Source organism: Sycon ciliatum, chromosome 4 (assembly GCF_964019385.1).
Source record: "Sycon ciliatum chromosome 4, ocSycCili1.1, whole genome shotgun sequence".
NCBI lineage: Eukaryota > Metazoa > Porifera > Calcarea > Leucosolenida > Sycettidae > Sycon > Sycon ciliatum.
Window position 1 is genome coordinate 2,183,607 of NC_088646.1, and position 21,113 is coordinate 2,204,719.

A 21,113-nucleotide genomic window follows, 5' to 3' on the forward strand; every position below is an offset into this window, starting at 1 on the left:
CCCCTGAATGTGAAAGGTTCCTTAAGCGCCTCTGTGGCTTGCTTGCCAGGGCTGATTCCAGCATGCCCTATGCACACCATGTTGCATATGTGCGCTGCAGGCTGTCTTTCGCGCTGCTCCGGTCCGCTGTCATGTGTGTCCGTGGGTCTCGGTCGGCATACCATCGTCCAGCTAACGAGCTCAGGGAGCTGGCAGTGGTTGAAAGCCGGATCTAAAACCATTTGTGTTTTAGTGTGACTCTCGCCATTCCGGAGACATATTGTCCACACCTGTGTAGTATTTTTAATATTATCTTCCTATCATACCCTGGTTTCTCATCATTGTGTCGCTTTTGCCCGTACAAGAGGCTTAATCACTAAAAAAAAAAAAAAAAAAAAAAAAAAAAGTAGACAGCATGGCAAGGCTTAGCCGATAGTTTGTTGCAGCTAATGTACATGTACAATGTAGTAGCAAGAGTAACATTGTCACTAGTAGAACGATGTTCAACCGAAGAAACAATACGAAATGGCTCCTCCTCCATTTCTTGACCGCCAGAGGCTGCGGTGGTGCCACGACCAGTTTCTATTCTGCTTGTGGGTGAGAGAATTCGAAGGATCTTCTATACGGTGTCCCCGATTTGTTTTCCGTTCATCGGTCAGCACTTTCTACAGCGTATCTCTACAGCCTAGAGACCTGCAAATCGGTATTGACTACCGGTATTGTGCATGTATTTCCTCATTTGTTCGATGGAGCTCCAAAAGGTGGTTGCCTGCCTGTCACAGTGTCAGGGGTTTTCTGTCTCGGTCGAAGGCAACAACTCTCCTGTCTCTGCTGGAAAGCAACCGCGCTAAGTAGTTACTAGCGCTCGGGTCAAAGTTAATGTTACGTAGATCTATGCATGGATTCTCGTTGAACGACGTTAGGGGTCGTCCACAATTATCGAACTTTTTTCACGAAACGAAATAATTTCGTTATGGGGTGGGCCATGGGAGGGGGTTGACCAATTTCGTTTCAGAAAACATTGATACATGTACATGTACATAGGAGCAGTTACACACTTGCAACTTTTGTTGTATTATGCATGCATATGTCAAACTTTTTTTACGTTCTGAGGGGGAGGGAGGGAGGGGTTGGGTCTAAACTAAAATAATTCGTTTGGTGAAAAACGTTCGATATTTGCGGACGGCCCCTTACGTTGGTGCTGTGCCATCAAAGGTACTTCAGTAGATCTACGTGTCACACAAATCGTGATAGATCTACGCAGTTGCAAATGATCAGTATCGACATCCTGGCGAAGATATGAAAGAAACTTTTCTGGTCCTGGCGTGTTGTGGGCTAGCGAACTGCATGTAGATCAACCTTATAACCTGGCGTGACGATAAACGAACTGATCCGTACATCACTTGCTGAATGAGAAACTTCTGGTGTGCACGAACTGTGGCGGGTACTGACCGGTATGACCTATTGTATGTGTCCAGTACAGGAAACATGGTCATGTAGTAAAGCGACACTCCCATTGACTAACGTGACCTTTAACTGTCTGACAAGATCTGTGTTCTCCTTTTCGCCATCATGCACAAGTCAAACACGAGCCTTCTGTCTTCCACACAACGACGTAAAGCCAGCGGAGATCGAAACTGATAGCAATGAGGAGCACGCGTCGCAGGTCTCTTCGTCTTCCCTGGCACTGTGGAAAGTGCCGCGGGTTACTCGGGCGGCGAGGGCCTGCATTCCGAGCTCAGTTAGTTGGGAGGTTGTAAGGATCATCGTTGAGGCCATCGGTGCTGCGAGCGCAATGTCCTAGAGATATCTGTAGCGTAGAATACATAGGAACACCGTGCCTTGATCTCAACCGAGCGGAGTGTTACAGTCGTCATATTTGCACAAAAGTCGGCGATGGATTCGTGAGGGTAGGCTGGCAGTAGCGCGTGCGCGGCCGGTGCTAGCTTGTTACGTTGCTATTCCTAGCGTTTGAACGGGACAGACTACATCACGAACATCTCGACACATACCACACGGCTACTATCAGACAGCAGTAGTAGCTACCAGCATTCTGGAGCTGTATGCTGGCTGGGCGGTGATGTAAATTGTTGGCCATGGCAAGCTAGTACTAGTAGACTCTACTGGGCCATGGGGAGGCACGTCGAAGGAGAGATGCAAGCCAGGAGGGAAGGTTCCGAAGAAGAGATGGAGTACTCAACACAGGGCATTGTTGAAAGGAAGTTTGTTCTCTTCCGCTATGGTCGGAGCTGAAAGAGCGGGCGAAACACAGTCCGTCAAGCCTTGAAAACCTCTTCCTCAGTCCTCCAAAAGCCGCCGCGACTGTAAGTCATAGGAAGCATCGGTTCCTATAATTGGTCGCCGGTCGTCCCACGAATTGTGCTGTGGATTGTGCGGTGGGATATTATTTGCAGTGGAAGTGCGAAGTGCACTCGAAGTGTTGAGGCCCAAGACAAACACTTCTTTTCGTTAGAGGTGTGCATGGTGAGCTGCTGCACTGGGCCAAGTGCTCATGGGTTGTGTTCATCGACCGGAAGCGAACTGGGCAGTTGGCACACTGTTACTCGGAGTCGGTAACTGTGAAAATTCGCTGAATACATGTTAATTAGCCCGGGCCCGCTCCTGTACGAGATTAGCGGAGGATGATGGACTGCCATCACCGTGTGGAGATCTGCACATACGTGTGTTTCTTTCTTTCACTGCTGCTGACCCGCAGCCAGTCTGCAAGCCTGAGACTGAGAAGATCAGACATTGGCACGGATCTTCTCTCCAGAGTGGGGAGCACTGATACCGATGCAGACAATGTAATCCTGCAGAGTAGCCAGCTAAATATTCGGCCAGCAACAAATGGCGAAGAGGAAAATAAACGAAGACCATTGGAAACAATGCGACTGCCTCGCTCTGCACCAAGACGACCTCAAGTCAAAATAACGGACTTGCTAGTAAAACCTCGAGTCAAAGTATCGCAGCAACACACCAACTACCAACAGAAGCGAGGAAGACAATATCTGCTCCATAGAGACCTCGACACAATGCCATTGTCTGAGAAAATCAGGCTAGACTTATTGAAAGGCATACAGCTGGACAAAGTCAAGGCCAAGCCCAAACCAATTCCATTGGCTAACACCTTCGCGGGATCACCTCCAAAGAGCCCAGCCATTGCTAATCCTCAGCCCAAAGTACCCACGGATACTGGAAAGAGCAAGCCAAGTGATGCAGACAGCCAGGTATCCTTCAACAAACCTGTTCGGTTGAACGTGCTACCGGCCGCGGGTTCCGTGAGGAGACGTCCAGGTGCAGATATACTCGTTAAAGTTGACATGTCCACCATCGGCACAGGCACAACTGATGTTCCTGGCATACAGGATGCGAATGAAGATCCTCCAGCAGCAGTGGCAGCAGTGGGCATATCTAGCCCTAACGCTGATCCAGTACTACCTCTGGATCCTCCCAATCACAGTACCGGCATTAGGCACAGCGGTGCTACGGGACATGTTGCACACTCGTCAGCGACGGGATCATCCGGCGGCTCTGACCGACCATCCCAGTCACAGGTAGTTATTATGGCCGGCACACAAGACATTCCCGGCGCTGCAGCGGCAGCTGGAGAGGATGTGCAGCGGCTGCCCTGTGTGATGTTCCCGACGAATCCACCGCCAGCCGCGGACGAACCGGCGTCTTCAAATCTGCATGACCCTCCGAGCATCGATCATGGCGGACCAGGTGGTGATGGAGACACGAATGGTGGTGATGGGGATGGTGAAGACAAAGATGCCAACACGCCAGCGATAGACATTGGTGATGATGATGAGTCTGCACAGACAGGTGCACACGACTGGAACCCGGACTCCACTCACAACACTGTGCAGAATGCCGCTGCACAGGATGATGATGATGATGATGACAGCAACGCGGACAGCTCCGATGCGGATAGTTCTAACGATGCGGCTAGTGTTGATTCTGTAGAGTCAGTCAGCTCCTAATCCAGCATCCATCACCATTGAAAGCTATCACAAACGCTGTATTTTAAATTGTTTTATACTGGTCATTTCTTATAATTTTGAGCTCAAAGTGTTTACTCGTTGACACATCGGAAGCTGCTTTTCAAACTCAATTGTCCGCAACAGGGCTGGTTTTCGTTTGCTGGATACTTGGCAGCCTTGATGAGACTACGGCTTGACTCAAGTTGATCTTTGTTTTTTTGGTACACATTTCCTGACGCCTCTATTCATGCAAGTGTGAGTCGGAAGTACTCCGGATCATACATATGCTGCAAGCTAGTCACTCCGGAGTCCGGACCGCATTCTGTTCCATGTATTATCTTCCTTGAAAGTTGAGTTCAAAAGTTGAATCAGCTTTAGACCATGGCATGTCATGAATGCTATTATTTTGACAGAGGATATCGTGCCAACTATGTTACTTACATCTAACGCTACATGTATGAAGAAAATGAATGCAGTGATTGAAAACAATTGTGTGTGTGGGGGGGGGGGGGAGGGGAGCCCGGGGGGGGGGGGGAGTTCCAGATACAGCGTGATCCTGCCATCACTCCACAGACACCATGCTAAGCCCCCCCCCCCCCAACACACACACATCAGGTTCAGTTGACGCCCATCCGCGGCCAGAGGCAAATAGCAATACGCCGCGGCAGACACCATAGCCTCCGTTGTCATGGCTGGGGTTGCAACACTGATTCACTGAAATTGGCTGCCCTTATTCGGCACACATGCACAAACATACATACCACATGTCACACACACACACACACACGCGCACGCACACACGTACGTGCACAAGCTGCTGAGAAACAGCAATACAACATGTCAGTGTTACAAAGCTTTACTGTCTTAGCAAGAGTCTATAACCATGATAACCCCACGGGGCCGGGAGTTATGGACTCTTGGTCTTAGTACAGCAGTCTTGCTGTCCACTCAGTATTCCACTGTACTTCAGCTGCGCCAGACCAGCTGAATCTTACAAGCATGATTTGCCGCATGATAACACACGTATAATCTGATAATTTTTCAATCAATACGGGCCACTGAAGACTTCAAGAGTCCACAAACAAAAACTGTTTACATGGTTTATGGACTCTTGTGACTTGTCCATGCTTATCGTACTTCGAAGTATAAAGTTACATGTAATGTTCATGTACATGCACCAGTATGTGGAAGAAATGTAACTCTGAGTTTTATACAACCCGTGAGTTACTGACGTTCACCTACAGGCTTAGTACCATCAGGCTACATTCCTGTACCTACTCACAATCAATGAGGGTCGATGGTGCTGCCACGGTTCTGGGCTATCGGTTATAAATAATTATAGTACTGTTAAATACTTGCTACTGGTTACTGGGCAATTCAGGCAAAGCCAATCATTGAAGCTATTGAGCCACGTCCATCTCCATTTTCCTTTCCCCATGGAAAGTAACAAAAGCGAAGCATGAAGTGAAGTGTTCTGTCCCTCTCCGGCTCTCTCGACATCTTGAACCTTGCTAAAGTCTTTCGAACTACGACTCGTACAAAGTATGATTTTGGTCAGGGAGCTGTATTTTACGACTCCCGGATTTTGATTTTGAACAAATCCGTGCCCGTGGAAATGCACGTGCGCGTGCACGCGGTAAAAATGGCTGCTGATGACGTCATTGAAAGGAGAAATTTTGCGGTTTTTGAGCATCACAGGTCCCGTACTTCTTCTCAGTCTCAGCGCTATTTTCCTGTTTGATCTTGAGCCTCGAGGTTTTCGATTGTGAAGACTTGAGGAGGAATTGTTTTACTCGTATCTTCCTGTGCAGTCGTGTCTTGAACCGTATGGGAGATGGCTGCCTCTGCGGTCTACACCGCTCTTCTGCTGCTGACCGTGGCCGCTTCGGCATGGGGTTTCAGTGAGAAAGTGAACATCACGAATGCAACTCTGTTCACATTTTCCTGCAGTTCCAACAATGGCACTTCACCAGTTGTGATGCTCTATTTCGACGATATCAAGTACACGATGGGAAACACATCAAACGTGAGCATGGCTGCCTCCGGTGTTCCACAACCGGAGTTGATTGGATGTGATTCGCAGAAGACTGCCAGTGGAACGACTCTGATTGCGTCTGTCGCTGTGGCCAAGCCCACGGAAAGTGGAAAACAGATGATGTTCAGCTTCCACTTTCGTCGCACCAATGGAAGACTGAGTCCCAAGACTGCTTCCAGCACGAACAGCTCTTTCTTCTGGGAGTTAGCCATAATCACCGTCAAAGATGGCAGCGAGTCGACATGCTTTGCGCCCAAGGATGAAAATGACTGGGTTATTGCTCCTCGTAACTTCTCTTTCAGTTGCCAGCCTCAGCGTCTGTGGGTTCCACTCAATTTTGAAAGAAGTTGGAGAACACGTCAAGGCCACAACCCCTTCAATGGCACGTGCACCAGTGTCAACTCGTCCAGTGTTGTCCTCAATGTTACTGGCCTGCAGGTACAAGCCTTTACCTTTTCCAATGGCACCATTCGCTTTGACGCCTCGGTCGACTGCGTTGGCTACTTCACTGGTCCAACCCTCATGGGACTGATCATTGGATTCTTCCTACTCTCCATTGTATTCCTTGTATCCTTGATTTTCATGGCAACACACACGCCCAGTTTTCTTGAACAGAAATCCACTTTGAAAATCTCATAAGCTTGATGCAGCTGACTTCATCACTGCATGTGTATATATTGTATAGTTTGTTGCATGACAAGTTTTTATATGTAAATCTGTAAATTATATTTAAATGTTCCCGGTACGAGTTCTGCTTTGACCGAATACTAGTTGTGTGTGTGTCTGTGCGTGTGTGTGTCTTGTGTGTATATTCCGCGATGGGCATGTCTGAGTGTGTCCGTGTGCCTGTGATGCAGCTGGTGTGTGTCTGTGTGTATCGGTACATGTATTCCATCTGCGCAGGCATGTGTGTATGTGAATTGTGCTATGCCCCTGCTTCCGCCATCACAAGTGTTGCCTTGAGCAACTTCTACTGGTTCAGTGACATGGAGGGCGTTGCGCAATGTGATGCGATTGAACACGGGCTTCATATCAGAGGTGGATTGCTGCACGACATAATCGTGGAGTCGTCACATATGATCGGCCCGGTGTAGGTTGTTCAACTTTGAAGCCGCCTCCCCCACCCGTGGCGCTGACCCAGAAGCAGGGTGTCATACTAACCGGGGGCTGGGGTATGACTCCCTGCCCGGAAGTCTGACCCGAAACAGAGATGCTGTGCTCGCTACTTCTTGATGCTACGCGTTCCATCAAGAGTGCTCTCTTGGTTGCATCAGTTTTGTCCCTGGCTAGTGGCTAGCTAGCTACATACATGTGCACTTGTACAATACTGAGTCACACTCACAGACACTCACAGACAGGTAGGGAGTTGCTGACTCTCAATACTCCCTGGTCACAGACCGGCAGTGGCCGGTAGGGCAATGGGCGATTACCTGCCCGTCAATCACCCCGCCCGGTGGGCCCCAATCATGTGCCCTTGACATTTGTACATGCACCGTAAAAGTAATGTAAATTTCGCACTTCCGCATCACCACCACCGGCTATACAATTGTTTTGAGTAATATAACCAGCTCAGTGCCAGTAGAATACAGACCATGACTGTTTAATACTACACTCTACAGGATACTGGTACTTTCACATGATGCAGTCACGTGTCCTCCTGGAGGACTCCTCCGCCTTGTGATTGCTGCCATCGTACCATCAAGAGTAATAATAACCTCCTGGGGACTGGGGAGTTATAATACTCTTGGTACCATATTATACGGTCATGTGACCTGTAGACTACTGTCGACAATGTAGCATAGGTGCTAGCCCACACCGCACTGACGGCAGGTGTGCTTTGCTCATTCGTGTAACCTTTGTTTCCACTTCACGCCGACTGTGTTCCACCTCCGTCCGTCCCCGGAAACTCCGGCGTGTGCGAGTGCGACAAGAACAGGCTACAGTGTGAGCAAGGACGTCAGCGCCGCTTGCAAGTCATAAACTCATAGACATAGGCTTTAGGCTTTCTCACTCAGCTCCCAGACTACAGCACACCCATGGGCCATGGCCGCTATGCACACAGACTTAGCGTTAGACCAAGGTGATCAGGGCCCGGGGGTCAAACGTGTGAGCATCCCCAACCGGCAGAACAACACGCCAGTGCCTGCTTCGACACTGCCACTGCACTCCACCACTGCCACTGCACTCCACCACTTCGCACCTTCACACCTTCGCGGTTTCGTCCTGTAGCTCTAGCCATGGTATCAGACCGCCACTTCTACGCGCAGCCTCGCGACGTGTAAACTGTTGTAACTGACGTTTGAGTGTTGTCTGCCCGCCAAATTGGTGTATAAAAGCGCTGGCACAGGCCATAGTTGGCCTATGCCAAGCCATGGAGTCAGGACTACCGTTATGGGCAAGCAAGTCGTCGAGCAAGCAAGTCCAGAAAGCAGGCAATTCAACCAGCAAGTCGGCATGGAAGAAGGAAAGCCAGCAGCAAGCAACAAAGCAAGCTTGGTCGTCTTACCGGATTCGTCCTTCTCTACTCCTACGTGATGCCAGTCGAAGAAGCAATGGCACTTCTGCTTGTAAGTACCGTAATGGACGGACATAATGAAGCCGCGCGTCTTGTGTTACCCACCGTGGTTTTAACTACGGCTTCCCGGGTCCATGTACAGTAGGTATGTGTAGTCCTGTTTGGCAGTGGCAGCGCCAGGCAGCCCCCACCACACATACACCCCTAAATTATGCTCTAGGGGATGCTCGCTAGGCATATGCCGGTGCCTACAGTCTTGGCAATACACTAGACAATTTCATACTTGGGAATAGGGAGTGTTTTAGCCCTTGGCGGACTATGCTCGGCCAATCGTCAAATTATTCTTTTGATTATGCCACAATTATGCCAACAAATATGCTGAATAATGCTGAATTATGCTCGGTTCCACTATGTATTCACGCTGTACATAGAGGATTGAGAAACCACGCATACACACACGGCCATGCCCTAAGCATAATGTTTTGTCTAAACCGAAACATTATGCCGACCTTACACGTTGGAATCCGTATAATTATTATGCCGGAGCATAACTTTTTGACGAAATCCCAAGATTATGCCGGCATAATCCGCCAAGGGCTATGACAAGGAGTCGTAACTGGGGTATTTAAAAAAACAAAAACATCTGCAGGCTTTCTGACAAAGCTGTATTATGCCCCTAAGCATAATTTTTGTCTAAACCGAAAGATTATGCCGACCTTACACGTTAAAATCCATATATTATGCCGGAGCATAATTTTTTGACGAAATCCCAAGATTATGCCCAATATTATGCCGGCATAATCCGCGGATTATGCTCGTAAATTGCTGAATTATTCTTTCCATTGTGCCCAAATTATGCCAGTGACTATGCTACCGTGATTATGCTGGAATTATGCCAATGATGGTGTTATACTATGCTGCAGTCCATCTTGGTGAACTGGGTACAAACGGCTCTCTGCGGATTATGCTCGGTAAATTGCTGAATTATGCTTTCCATTACAGTCAGACCTCGCCTATCCGGTCCTCCTTTATCCGGATCCCTCGCCATCTGGAGGAAAATGATTACTGATTTACAACATGCGTCATGCATACAGTACCGTATTTCCCCGAAATTAAGTCGCACCTTCTACACTAAACTTCATTCTCAACAAAGGGGGTGCGACTTACAATCGAGCATGACGTCACTACTGAAGTGGATATATTGAAACGATATGACAAGGACCTGAAAATGGGGATGCGACTTACAATCGGGGAAATACGGTATGTGTGTTCGATTATCCGGTTCCCTCGCCTATCCGGATGTTTTTGTGGAAAACGGATGTGTGCGGTTGAGCGAGGTCTGACTGTATGCCCAAATTATGCCAGTGATTATGCTACACTATGCTGGAATTATGCCAATGATGGTGCTATACTGTACCCTTGCACTCTTGTTACACTTTGCAACGTTACAATGACTCTGGCACTATGACAGCAGTCTATAGGACATCTCCCAAAAGTTCAGCGTTTGCTTGTGAATTGGGTATTCCTCTTGCATAATATCATTGTTGTCTTGTACTTCCACAAAGCTCCCAGTCCACATCATGACAATGGTCTGAGTCCATTTTTCATGTGACGATTATCTGTTCTTTTGGTCTTTTTGAAGCCTATCAAAGCATAATTGGTCGAGCATCCTGTGAGCATTAGGCATTGGCGGATAATGCTCGAAAAGGTGGCAGATTCTGCTCGAAAAGCAGTGAAATTGACAAAACCATACAAACCTTAAGTTATGGCGGGCAATTCCTCGAATTCTGCTCCATTTACCAGAAAAAGTACCGAATTCTGCCAATTTTTCTGCCGGCATAATCCGCCGGTCCCTACAAGACGGCTTGAGCACAATTGAAGGAACAAAGTTACTCTGATAGTGAGCCAATTGTTTGTATTCATGTGTGCAGAGGAAAGACAGAAACTAGAAGCTAGAATTTCAGGCATTGAATGTTGTTGAAGAACCTGAAATGTGTGCTTCTACTACATTTACGTGTAGTGCAAATTTGCTCCCATGGTCGGGTTGGAAAATCGAATTTGCTGCTCAGTCTATTGAGGTTAAAATGATGTAATCAAATAACCCGGTAACCATGGCAATATGCCTTGTTTGAGTGCGGTGAAACCAGTCATGATTGAGTGGCAAATTTATACATGTAATTGCATTGTGCTTTGCCACACAGCTTTGCACACCATACAAAGGGGAAAGTAAGTTGCATAACCCCCAACGGCATAATAATAAACAGGTACATGAAAGCATTTTATGCTCCACACAGGAAGAGAAGCACTTTTAAACCTTTTCACTAGTTAATTTCATGCGAAGTAACTAGACAACATAATTGTAGTAGCTAAAAACAACACGGTAGAAAAAGATGGAATAGCCTGATAGAATTTTCTCTGCCTCTTCTTGGCTTGCTGATGGCTTATCAACCTGGCTGAACTCTGATTGGCTGAATGCAGTTGACCAATCAATCATTTCAGGTGTGAAGCAGAGCCAGGAGGGAGGTTCTGCTATACGTGAAACGTAGAGAAATCACGTAGAGAGCAGGTGTCTGGGTTAGAGTCTACGGCTTCGCGTGTTTTGGATTTCTACGCGGAGATGGGGTTCTCTACGTTGTGGCACACGCAGAGAAAATGCGTACGGATTTGCTGGGTATCGATCAACTGCATGCAGAAAACTGCCAAATATGGAAGGGGAAATTCCCAGTACACATTCCACGTGACTTCTCTAGGTGAAACGTAGAGCAGAACAGCATTTCTTTACGTTACGGGAACGCGAAGAAAGTTCGCGTGATTCTTTGCGTCGCGTTCCCAAAACGTAGAGCAGAACCTCCCTAGGATAAGCTATAAAAGTCCTCATTCTTTGGGATGGCCAGACTAGAAAATCTTTCAATGTGCAGGTACATCATAATTTTTTTAAATTCATTTTTTCCCGCTTGTTCCTTTTCTTTGTATTTCACCTGATGAGAGAAGCCATGAAAGTTCATGTTCGGTTCACACATGGTTCCAGTTCACATCGAAGCAGAGAGAGAGTGCGAGGAATGATAGAAACAGACAGTCAATCAAGTGGAAAATCCCCTGAAAAATGATGGCAGACAATATGGCACACCACCAGCGATGACTATTCACCAAGCTGTTCCTGCAAACCAGAGGATATCACGCACACACTTTACTACCGGTATTAATTTTATTTTTATAAGCCATGTTATTATAAGCCATATTGACCCAGGTGGTCCTTACACGTTTTGTTGACTTCTGACACTTGACATCTCCTGAACAATGGCCTGATCTGTACAACCACTTTCTTTGGACCAAAAACATGTCGCTGGGCAGGAGCAGGCACCCTGATTTCAAATGCTAGCCAGCATTCATCATAAGATGCCAGGGCAGTCACCCGGAAACAAGACTCACCTGTAGTTACCACACACCCATGTATAGTCAGTCGTGCAGCCATAAAATACGGTCATCTAGCTATCTCCGCTAATTTGCTAAATCCTATATATAGGATTTTGGTCATATTTTTCAACTCAAAATGGGTGTGGCATGAGAATAGCAAAAAGTATGTGACCAATTCTTCCTTGCTATGTCTTAGTAGATATCGAGAGTTGAATAAGATTTTTTTTCAAACACTAACATCATCTCCTTGCCCAATATTACTAAGGCCTGTGCCTTATTTTTCGAATCCTATATATAGGATTTGAGATTTTATTGGACCTCGTTTCATCCTTAAAACTGGTAGTTTCATGACGGCATGTGCGATATGTCGTCATGAAACCACCCCGTGCCACACCTGCAATGTTCTTCTGCACATTCACTGCTTCAGTCCTTTCCATGACAGCAGCTGAACAATTATGTTCAAATTTCCAATTATTGCTGAAAATGGGTATTCATCAGAAATATTATCGCCCTATGAATCTAAAATGTAAACATTCATGCCTCAAACATATTTACAACTTCCATGAAAACCATTATGCCGTTATTATTGGTCGTGATGACCAGTAACAACGGCATAAAAGGCACACATTTTCAAATCCTATATATAGGATTTTCGGCCAGCAAATTAAGAGATACCAACCATTGACTTGTGCGGTCATCACCATACAGTCACAGCAGCATACAGCTCTCCACAGTGCCCATACACAGTCGCAGTGCCATACACAGTCACAGTGCCATACACAGTCACAGCGCCATACGCAGTCACAGCGCCATACGCAGCCACAGCGCCATACGCAGCCACAGCGCCATACGCAGCCACAGCGCCATACGCAGCCATACGCAGTCACAGATAAGCAGTCACAGCGCAGCACCATACACAATCACAGCATACACAATCACAGCGCCATACACAGTCACAGCGCCATACACAGTCACAGCGCCATACACAGTCACAGCGCCATACGCAATCACAGCGCCATACGCAGCCACAGCGCCATACGCAGCCACAGCGCCATACGCAGCCATACGCAGTCACAGATAAGCAGTCACAGTGCAGCACCATACACAATCACAGCATACACAATCACAGCGCCATACACAGTCACAGCGCCATACGCAGTCACAGCACCATACACAGTCACAGCGCCATACACAGTCACAGCGCCATACACAGTCACAGCGCCATACACAGTCACAGCACCATTCACGGCGCCATACACAGTACACAGTCACAGCGCCATACAGTCACAGAGCCATACAGCCAAAGTGCCATACACTATCCCAGTGTCATACACAACCCCAGTGTCATACATGTGCCATACAACATCAAGCAGACTGAAGCTTGGAAAAAGTGGCAATCACATATCAGGGAGGGCACACTCATTGGCAGGGTAAAGCTAGAAAGTAAATCTACAGTCCATTTCAAGCAGACTGAAGCTTGGAAAAAGTGGCAATCACATATCAGGGAGGGCACACTCATTGGCAGGGTAAAGCTAGAAAGTAAATCTACAGTCCATTCATTCTAAACTGGCACCCTACCTAACTTTTGGTGTCTCTCACATAATGGTTGCAGCTATCGTGAAAACAACAGTACAGTCCTGTACATCCTGCAATGTGTAACCCGTGCAATCAATTATTCCTTGCCACATATTTGCGGCCAGAAAAGTCCAAGGATAAGGGGAACAAGTAAGTTGTAGGTTTTCTGAGAGGATGACTAAAGCTACTGCAAGAATCATTGATGATAATCCCCGTTGTTATTCCATGAAATCCGTTTTGTTTTCTTGAGAATTCACGTGTCTTTCATCAGACTCCATCAGACTTTACAGAGATTTGATGCATTTCTATTTACTTTTTCAGCTCACTTCCCCCCCCCCCCCTGCTTTCATGATCAATCACAGAACTCCACCCCTGGGTACTGCATGGGTACTACACTAGCGGTGAATCAAAGCTGTATGCGCACATGCATGCACGCGCGTGTATGTGTTTGTTGGGGGGGGGGGGGATTTCATTATCAGCAGCACTGAGCTGAAGTATATGCTACATATCCTGGTACACTACCATCCTAGGCACTTCCACAGAACTCCGAATGGTCGGTTGCAACTCCGAGTTTCCCACAGAGAAGCGATCATCATAGAACATACCGTATTATCTCTAATATAAGCACGGTCCTTTATTTTTTCAATGTATCTCCGCCCCGTGCTATTAATGGAGACGTTCCTTTATTGGAGACTGTTCCATTATTATTTTAACCTCATTTCAGAGGCATGTTGCTATGCCAAATTCATGTCAGGCACACACATTTCAGGGTTTTTTTCGCCGGTACAGATAATGAATTTACACAGTGTGCTTATAATGGAGACTGAGCACTTTATTTTTTGAATGCCGCCCCAAGGTGTTCTATTATTGGAGACGTGCTATTATTGGAGACTGTGCTTATTAGAGATAATACGGTAAGGACATGGAACGGGGAAACAAGCTCTTGAATACATGTATTACACGCAGTAGAGTGTGTGTGTGTGTGTGTGTGTGTGTGAGAGAGAGAGAGAGAGAGAGAGAGAGAGAGAGAGAGAGAGAGAGAGAGAGAGAGAGAGAGAGAGAGAGAGAGAGAGAGAGAGAGGAAGCCACACTTAGTTGCGACTCCGAGTTTCCGCGCTTCACGTTATGATGATCTCGTGATGTTAACGTTTAACTCTGAGTTCCGACACAGCTTCCTTTCTCTCTACTGTGTGGAAAGCTCTATCTTGTACGGGCATCGGGCACTCTTTTCCGAGCAGTGAGACACCCTACTTGATAATGTCTTATCTGTATACGAGGGTAACATTCACCATACACTAACACATGCACAGGGACCAACGATATCAGCACCTGCAATCTTACAGTGCTGTCGGGTTACGAAGAACTGGAGGCTCAGCCACGTAGCCTAGGCCGTTCTTATTTTTCATGTACTATGGTCAATGCACAGTTGAGTCACTGTGTATACATTGGTATACTGTGCATGGTGAAATACTAGCCTGGCCGTTCTTCAGTTAACCGTTCTTCGGGACCTGACAGCACTGTAGTCTGTACATCAAGTACATGTGTTAGACATTCACATGACATTCCTAGTTAGCAGCTCAATCTACATGTATAGGGTTTATTTTATTTATTTTTATTTTTTATCCCTCCTTCTAACCCGGCAAATATTTTGATTTTGGTAGGGGTGCTCTATTGACAATACTGAGTATTGACCAGGCAAGCCAGTCTTCGGCTCCAAGTACCTTCTTAATCTACATGTACAGCACGGATATACAGTCAACTTGGCTAATAACGACTACGGATATAACGACAATTTCCAAATAATGACAGAATTTTCATTCATGCCCAGAGCAAAGTCCCATCCAACTGTAACACATATAATGAGACTTCGGGTATTACGACACTTCGCGAATAAGGACACTTTTCTGATGCCCCGCCGGGTGTCGTTATAAGCGAAATTGACTGTACTGGACAAAATAGGACAATAGAAACCCATCGGTGGGAACCGCAATCCAGTACATCGGCGTGGAAATGTTCAGTTTCGTTGCCGCAGCACACGCGTGTGACATCAATCTACCACCATGATGCCAGTATGCCCGCACGGCATGCATTTCATCTCACACTCAAGCCACGGTGTTACCATGGTTACCATGGCACCCACTGTACAGTCAGTAGGTAGATGGTGATGCAGGCAGTAGGTCCTGGCGGATAATGCCGGCATTATATCGAGCATTATACACCACCCGGAGCATTACGAGCATTATAAAGCATTACGAGGCTAAAAATGGCATTATACGACCGTCACGTTCTACATGACTGCATAGTAGATCTACACGCATGCTCATGTACAGATTCGTATTGGATAGCGTTGGTCTTTGATTGGCAACATTATTACTATGCGATGTATGGTACTACAAGTACAAGCGATAGACCACCGCACACATCATGCATGATACCAAACAGATCGTGGCACGCAGTGCCAGGCCCAGTATACTGCATGCAGGGTAGTGCTAGCTAGCTGTGGTCCAGCACAGTGTGGAAACTCTCGCAGAAACTTCCGGTCCCGGAAGTCTATCTTCGGCCAGCAACTAACACTTTATGAAGATCCAGGTAACAACGCCGAACCAACGAAACAAATGTGAGCCAGCATGGAACGGTGGAGGTGCGCACACGCACACATTCCAGACCTTACCCGGTAACCGTCCACAATGTTACAAAACACTTTTTTCATCGAAGCAAGAGTCCATGTCTTCTAGCTTTGTCGAAGAGTAACGCTGGACTTTCACCGGACATTGACCATTGTGTAAGACCAGCTAACTACTAAACTAGCAGCCAACGCTGATGGCTGACTCGCCGCGATGCCGTTCTTGGGATTGGGAGGAAGCTGGGCTTTCTCCAGATGAGCTTTTGGCGGAGTCCTCTGATGATAGTGACGTCGTCGAGCTGGAAACTTCAGATCCTGCCGCGATAGCGAGGAAGCGGCCTTTTCAGAAAACAGCTATTACCAAGTCTGGAAATGTTTCCAAAAGGACGCGAGTAGCTCATGGACAGAGCACTGAAGTGGCCATCAGTGCCGAAACACGGGTGCGGAGCCGCTCAAAAGCGACTTTGGCAAGTTAGTGTGCCTGGCATGCCATACAACATTGTCAGGGAAGAAGAGTATAATCATGTCCCATATTACTACTGCGAGACACAAACAAGGAAAGTCCCGTTTGGAGAGGGAAACTCAGAGGCAGAAGCTGGTCAAGGAGTCCTTCTTGGCGTATCAGAAACGACTTGGGAAGGCTCTAGCCGGCACCGGTCTTACTGAGGCCGTTAGTTCAGCCGAGTCTCTGCGGCGGATCCAGATTGTGCGTTCTATGTTGCATTGCATGGGTGCAATATTATAGCGTTTTTCTTAGCCCGATACCGCAAGGTTCAGGAGTTTACATTCCATCCGGAGGAGCATTATCAGCATTATTTGGAGCATTATATGGCCTTTTGTGGAGCATTACTGAGAGCATTATACCCCATATTACCGAGCATTATCCGCCAACACCTAGCAGGCAGTGATCACAGTCACTCAGTCACTCAGTTACTCCGATCGAGGCTCTCTCCAGCACTGAACTGACAAGGACTGTGCGCTTGTGCCACTGGCACTGGGCTTGCTGTCCAAAGACCAGGCAAGGCATGGCTGATACATATACATGTGCCTCGAGCTCACCTCTGCTCCAAACTCATGTACTTAGATTAGAACCTACGAGCAGGGAGTAGTAAAATACAGGGAGGTGACACGCCACTAAGGGGCCGTCCGTAAATATCGATGTTTTTTTAAAGACGATATTTGTTCATTTCTCCCCAGACCCCCTCCCTCCCCCCTCAAAACGAACATACACATGTTTATGCAAGGGATCGATATTTTTTAATGAAGTTCAATTTCCTCATGAAACGTGACCAGCTGCCACTATAATGTCACCATACACCTGTTGCAAAAGAAGGATCCACGAGCGGGATTCGAACCCAGCACCCCTGTCTTTCCGGGACAGTGCCCTACCGATTAGGCTACCGGGGATCACACACACTCATGGGTCCTTCTTGCTACACTGCTCCCCCGCCCCAACAGGCTGTGTCCTCACGCCGTACCTAGCTCGCGGGGGGTACGATGGGTCGTGGGTTCGAGCCATTGCCAGGCGCCAATGTTGCAAAAGAAGGATCCACGAGCGGGATTCGAACCCAGCACCCCTGTCTTTCCGGGACAGTGCCCTACCGATTAGGCTACCGGGGATCACACACACTCATGGGTCCTTCTTGCTACACACCTAGGTTGACGTTGCCACGGTCGCACAACCTTGCCATGGCTACGCTCACGAGGTTGACTTTCACTTTGTGTAGGTCATTAACAACATGTTCGAACAGCGCCCGTCCATAGATAGAGTTCGATATTTTTTCCTGCAAAGACGAGACGAACAGGGCCCAAACCCCCTCCCCCCAAACGAACGAATATCTTCTCTAAAAAAACATCGATATTTGTGGACGACCCCTAATCGTGATTTTTGATGGGTGCCTCGCGCTTGTTTTTTTTTCTTTCGCAAAAAAAGATGATCTGCTGAATCAATCTTGAGTATTTGTTGAAGAACTAATTCCGTGAAAAGGTCTATCCATCTCATGGAACAGCATTTGTTTTGCTCTTGTGATACATCTGTGTCATCGTCATATGGAAAGGTACCACCCTTCCGAAATTCGTCCCGATCGACGGCATGGAGCAATAGAACAAAGGTGATTTCCTTGAGAACAATACGTGTACGATTGGAGATGAAAAGCGAGTGCACCGATTTCGAAGTCGAAAAAATCTCTAGGACACCACACGATCGGCACTAATTTCTCCTCAGTTGTGATCAACCAGTACTTCTCTACCTTCTTTGTGATGATGAGCATTTCATATTATGGTATGCTAGAGATTCGGGAGTTCACTTTTCGGAATGAAATGTTCCTAAGTTTGTCAAGGATTGAAATGCGGGCTACGTCGTCGTAAACAGCTTGTATCGATACAGGAAAAATCTACGGCACGCAGGGATATCTCCCAAAGTGATACCACTCTTGCTGGACTTCTATCCTGACATAGTGGTAGTTTGGTCGACTACCGAACTTTGTGAAGGCAGACAATTGTTGGAAATTCTCAGCGCTGAGTTTCTACGGGCTGCTGTTGGAGTCTCTTTGGCGGTAGGTATTTTACTACTCCCTGATCGAGAGAATCCTGATCCGCGCGCGTGTCTACACACTTAGGTACCCATAGTACCCCAATCTCACCCGCCGGGTGAAAACGGTGCTGAGGCAATCGTCAAACTGGCCGTACATGGTACATGCTCGTGTCACCTCCCTGTACTACTCCCTGCATGCATGCTACGAGGTGCCGTGACATCAGTGTCCACCCTAGCCAGTATAAAAGCGGTCCGATGAGAAGTAACTTTAGTTGACGACTGGGAGTGGGACACTCAGTGGGAGAGATTCAATGTATTCGGCCCAGTCGCTCGTATACACCGGCGCCACCGGTACACAGTCTGGCAACTAGTCACCTCGATGAACAAACACATGCTCGGGCAATTAAAGGGGAAGTTAAGGCAAAAAATAAAATTTCACCAGTTGTAGTCTTCGGGGTGCTGAGTCGAATGGTCGTGGTCCGAGGAAGCTGAGACGCTCCCTTCCTACTTGAATCCCAATCGAACTCGCGCACTTCCACCGAAACTGGGTGACTGCGCCCTACTAGATGGGGATTTGTATGCAAAATGTCACTAAAAGCGCCATTTCGTTCTTATAAAAGCACGGATGACCGCGATTGGCGCATATGTTGTAGTCTTTTGGACGCTGAGTCGACTGGTTTTGGTCCGAAAAGGCTGCGATGCAGCGTTCCTTCTTTATTCCTAATCGAACGTGGTTGAATAAGCGGTCACGTGCTCCTGGGTGCCCAAATCACCTGGTCCCCACGCCAGCAGGCGACAACTTTCACACCAAGGTTCAACTCGAGTGACAGGACTGCACCCAAAAAAGGTCAAACAGGCTAGTAAGTTGTACCCTGCAGGCACGGTGACCAGGTGACTGGCGTACGCAGCAGCACGTGACCGCTTCTTCAACCATGTTCGATTGGGAATAAAGGTGGAACGCTGCATCGCAGCCTTTTCGGACCAAAACTAGTCGACTCAGCGTCCAAAAGACTACAACATATGGGCCAATCGCGGTCATCCGTGCTTTTATAAGAACGAAATGGCGCTTTTAGTGACATTTTGCATACAAATGCCCATCTAGTAGGGCGCAGTCACCCAGTTTCGGTGGAAGTGCGCGAGTTCGATTGGGATTCAAGTAGGAAGGGAGCGTCTCAGCTTCCTCGGACCACGACCATTCGACTCAGCACCCCGAAGACTACAACTGGTGAAATTTTAATTTTTGCCTTAACTTCCCCTTTAAGTTAGGCACAAGGTCGCTGAGGCCTTCGACAAACGTCTCCGTGGACATTGGTAATATTCCCGGATTTGGAAGCTCGACGAAGTAAATAATTCGTTGGTAGCTTCTACGTGGAGCACACGCTTCCTGACACTCAACACCGACTGCCACCCGGAGCGCACGGGGCAGAAAAATGAAAGACTGCATGCACTACCGCCAGTACCGGCAATTAGTAATTACTGTAATATTAATAACTATAATATCTAGACTATCCTACGGCTGAGAACAGGGGGTCTGAGGAGCTTACCGTCTGTTAGACTGTAGCTGTACTTATTTGTAGAAACTGTGAAGTCAGACGTCGGTTGACCAATAATATGACAATCGCTGGTTTACTTCCATGTACTATTACGGTAGTAGTATTAGTATTACGTACTCCAGAGCTTACCAATCATCATGTCCGGCTGTAGCCGTTCGGAAACAGCAGGAGCAGCAGCAGCAGCAGCACTTTCTTAGCTAGTCACGAGATTGCTCATTCACTTTTAGTTTGACAGAATGTCGTTGTGATCCTCCCTGGACCGCTGCAGCAATGAAATGGGCCCAAGACTACAAGACTGAGCTTCAAGAAGCGAAGCCAGCGACGATTCAACCCATCGAAAAAGTCACACAACACAAGTCGGACCAGTGCAGCAGGCTCTTTTGCAGGTCATGGTGAGTGCACAGCCGAGTGTCAGCGCTAGAAGTAGTACTACAGTGGTCCCTCTATAATCCGGCACCGTTTGTGCCACGGAAATCTGCTGGATTAGGGAGGGTGCTGGATTAGCAAATCGGATTTACAGCTGCAATGTGCATGAAAAGGACATTTTGGCTACTGAAAATTGTGCTGGTTTATCGAGGGTGCTGGTTTATAAAGTGCTGGATTAGAGAGGGACGACTGTACTACAGTCTGTATCGGCTATAGCGTACCCTTTTGATTACCGTGATTTTATCACAATATGCGATACGATCGATTTCTTTTTTCTTTTTTTCGATCGACACATGAAAGGCAAGGAAATACTTACAGCATGGCGTTTTGACAAATGAGCATGCTGCATAGTTGACAGTGCCTGCATTTCCATAAAAAAATTATGTTTTAAAAGTACATGCACATGTATCACTATAAAAAATTTAATAAGCAACATGAAGAAAGTAAAAATAGGGCCTTTGATATTATTGCTACATG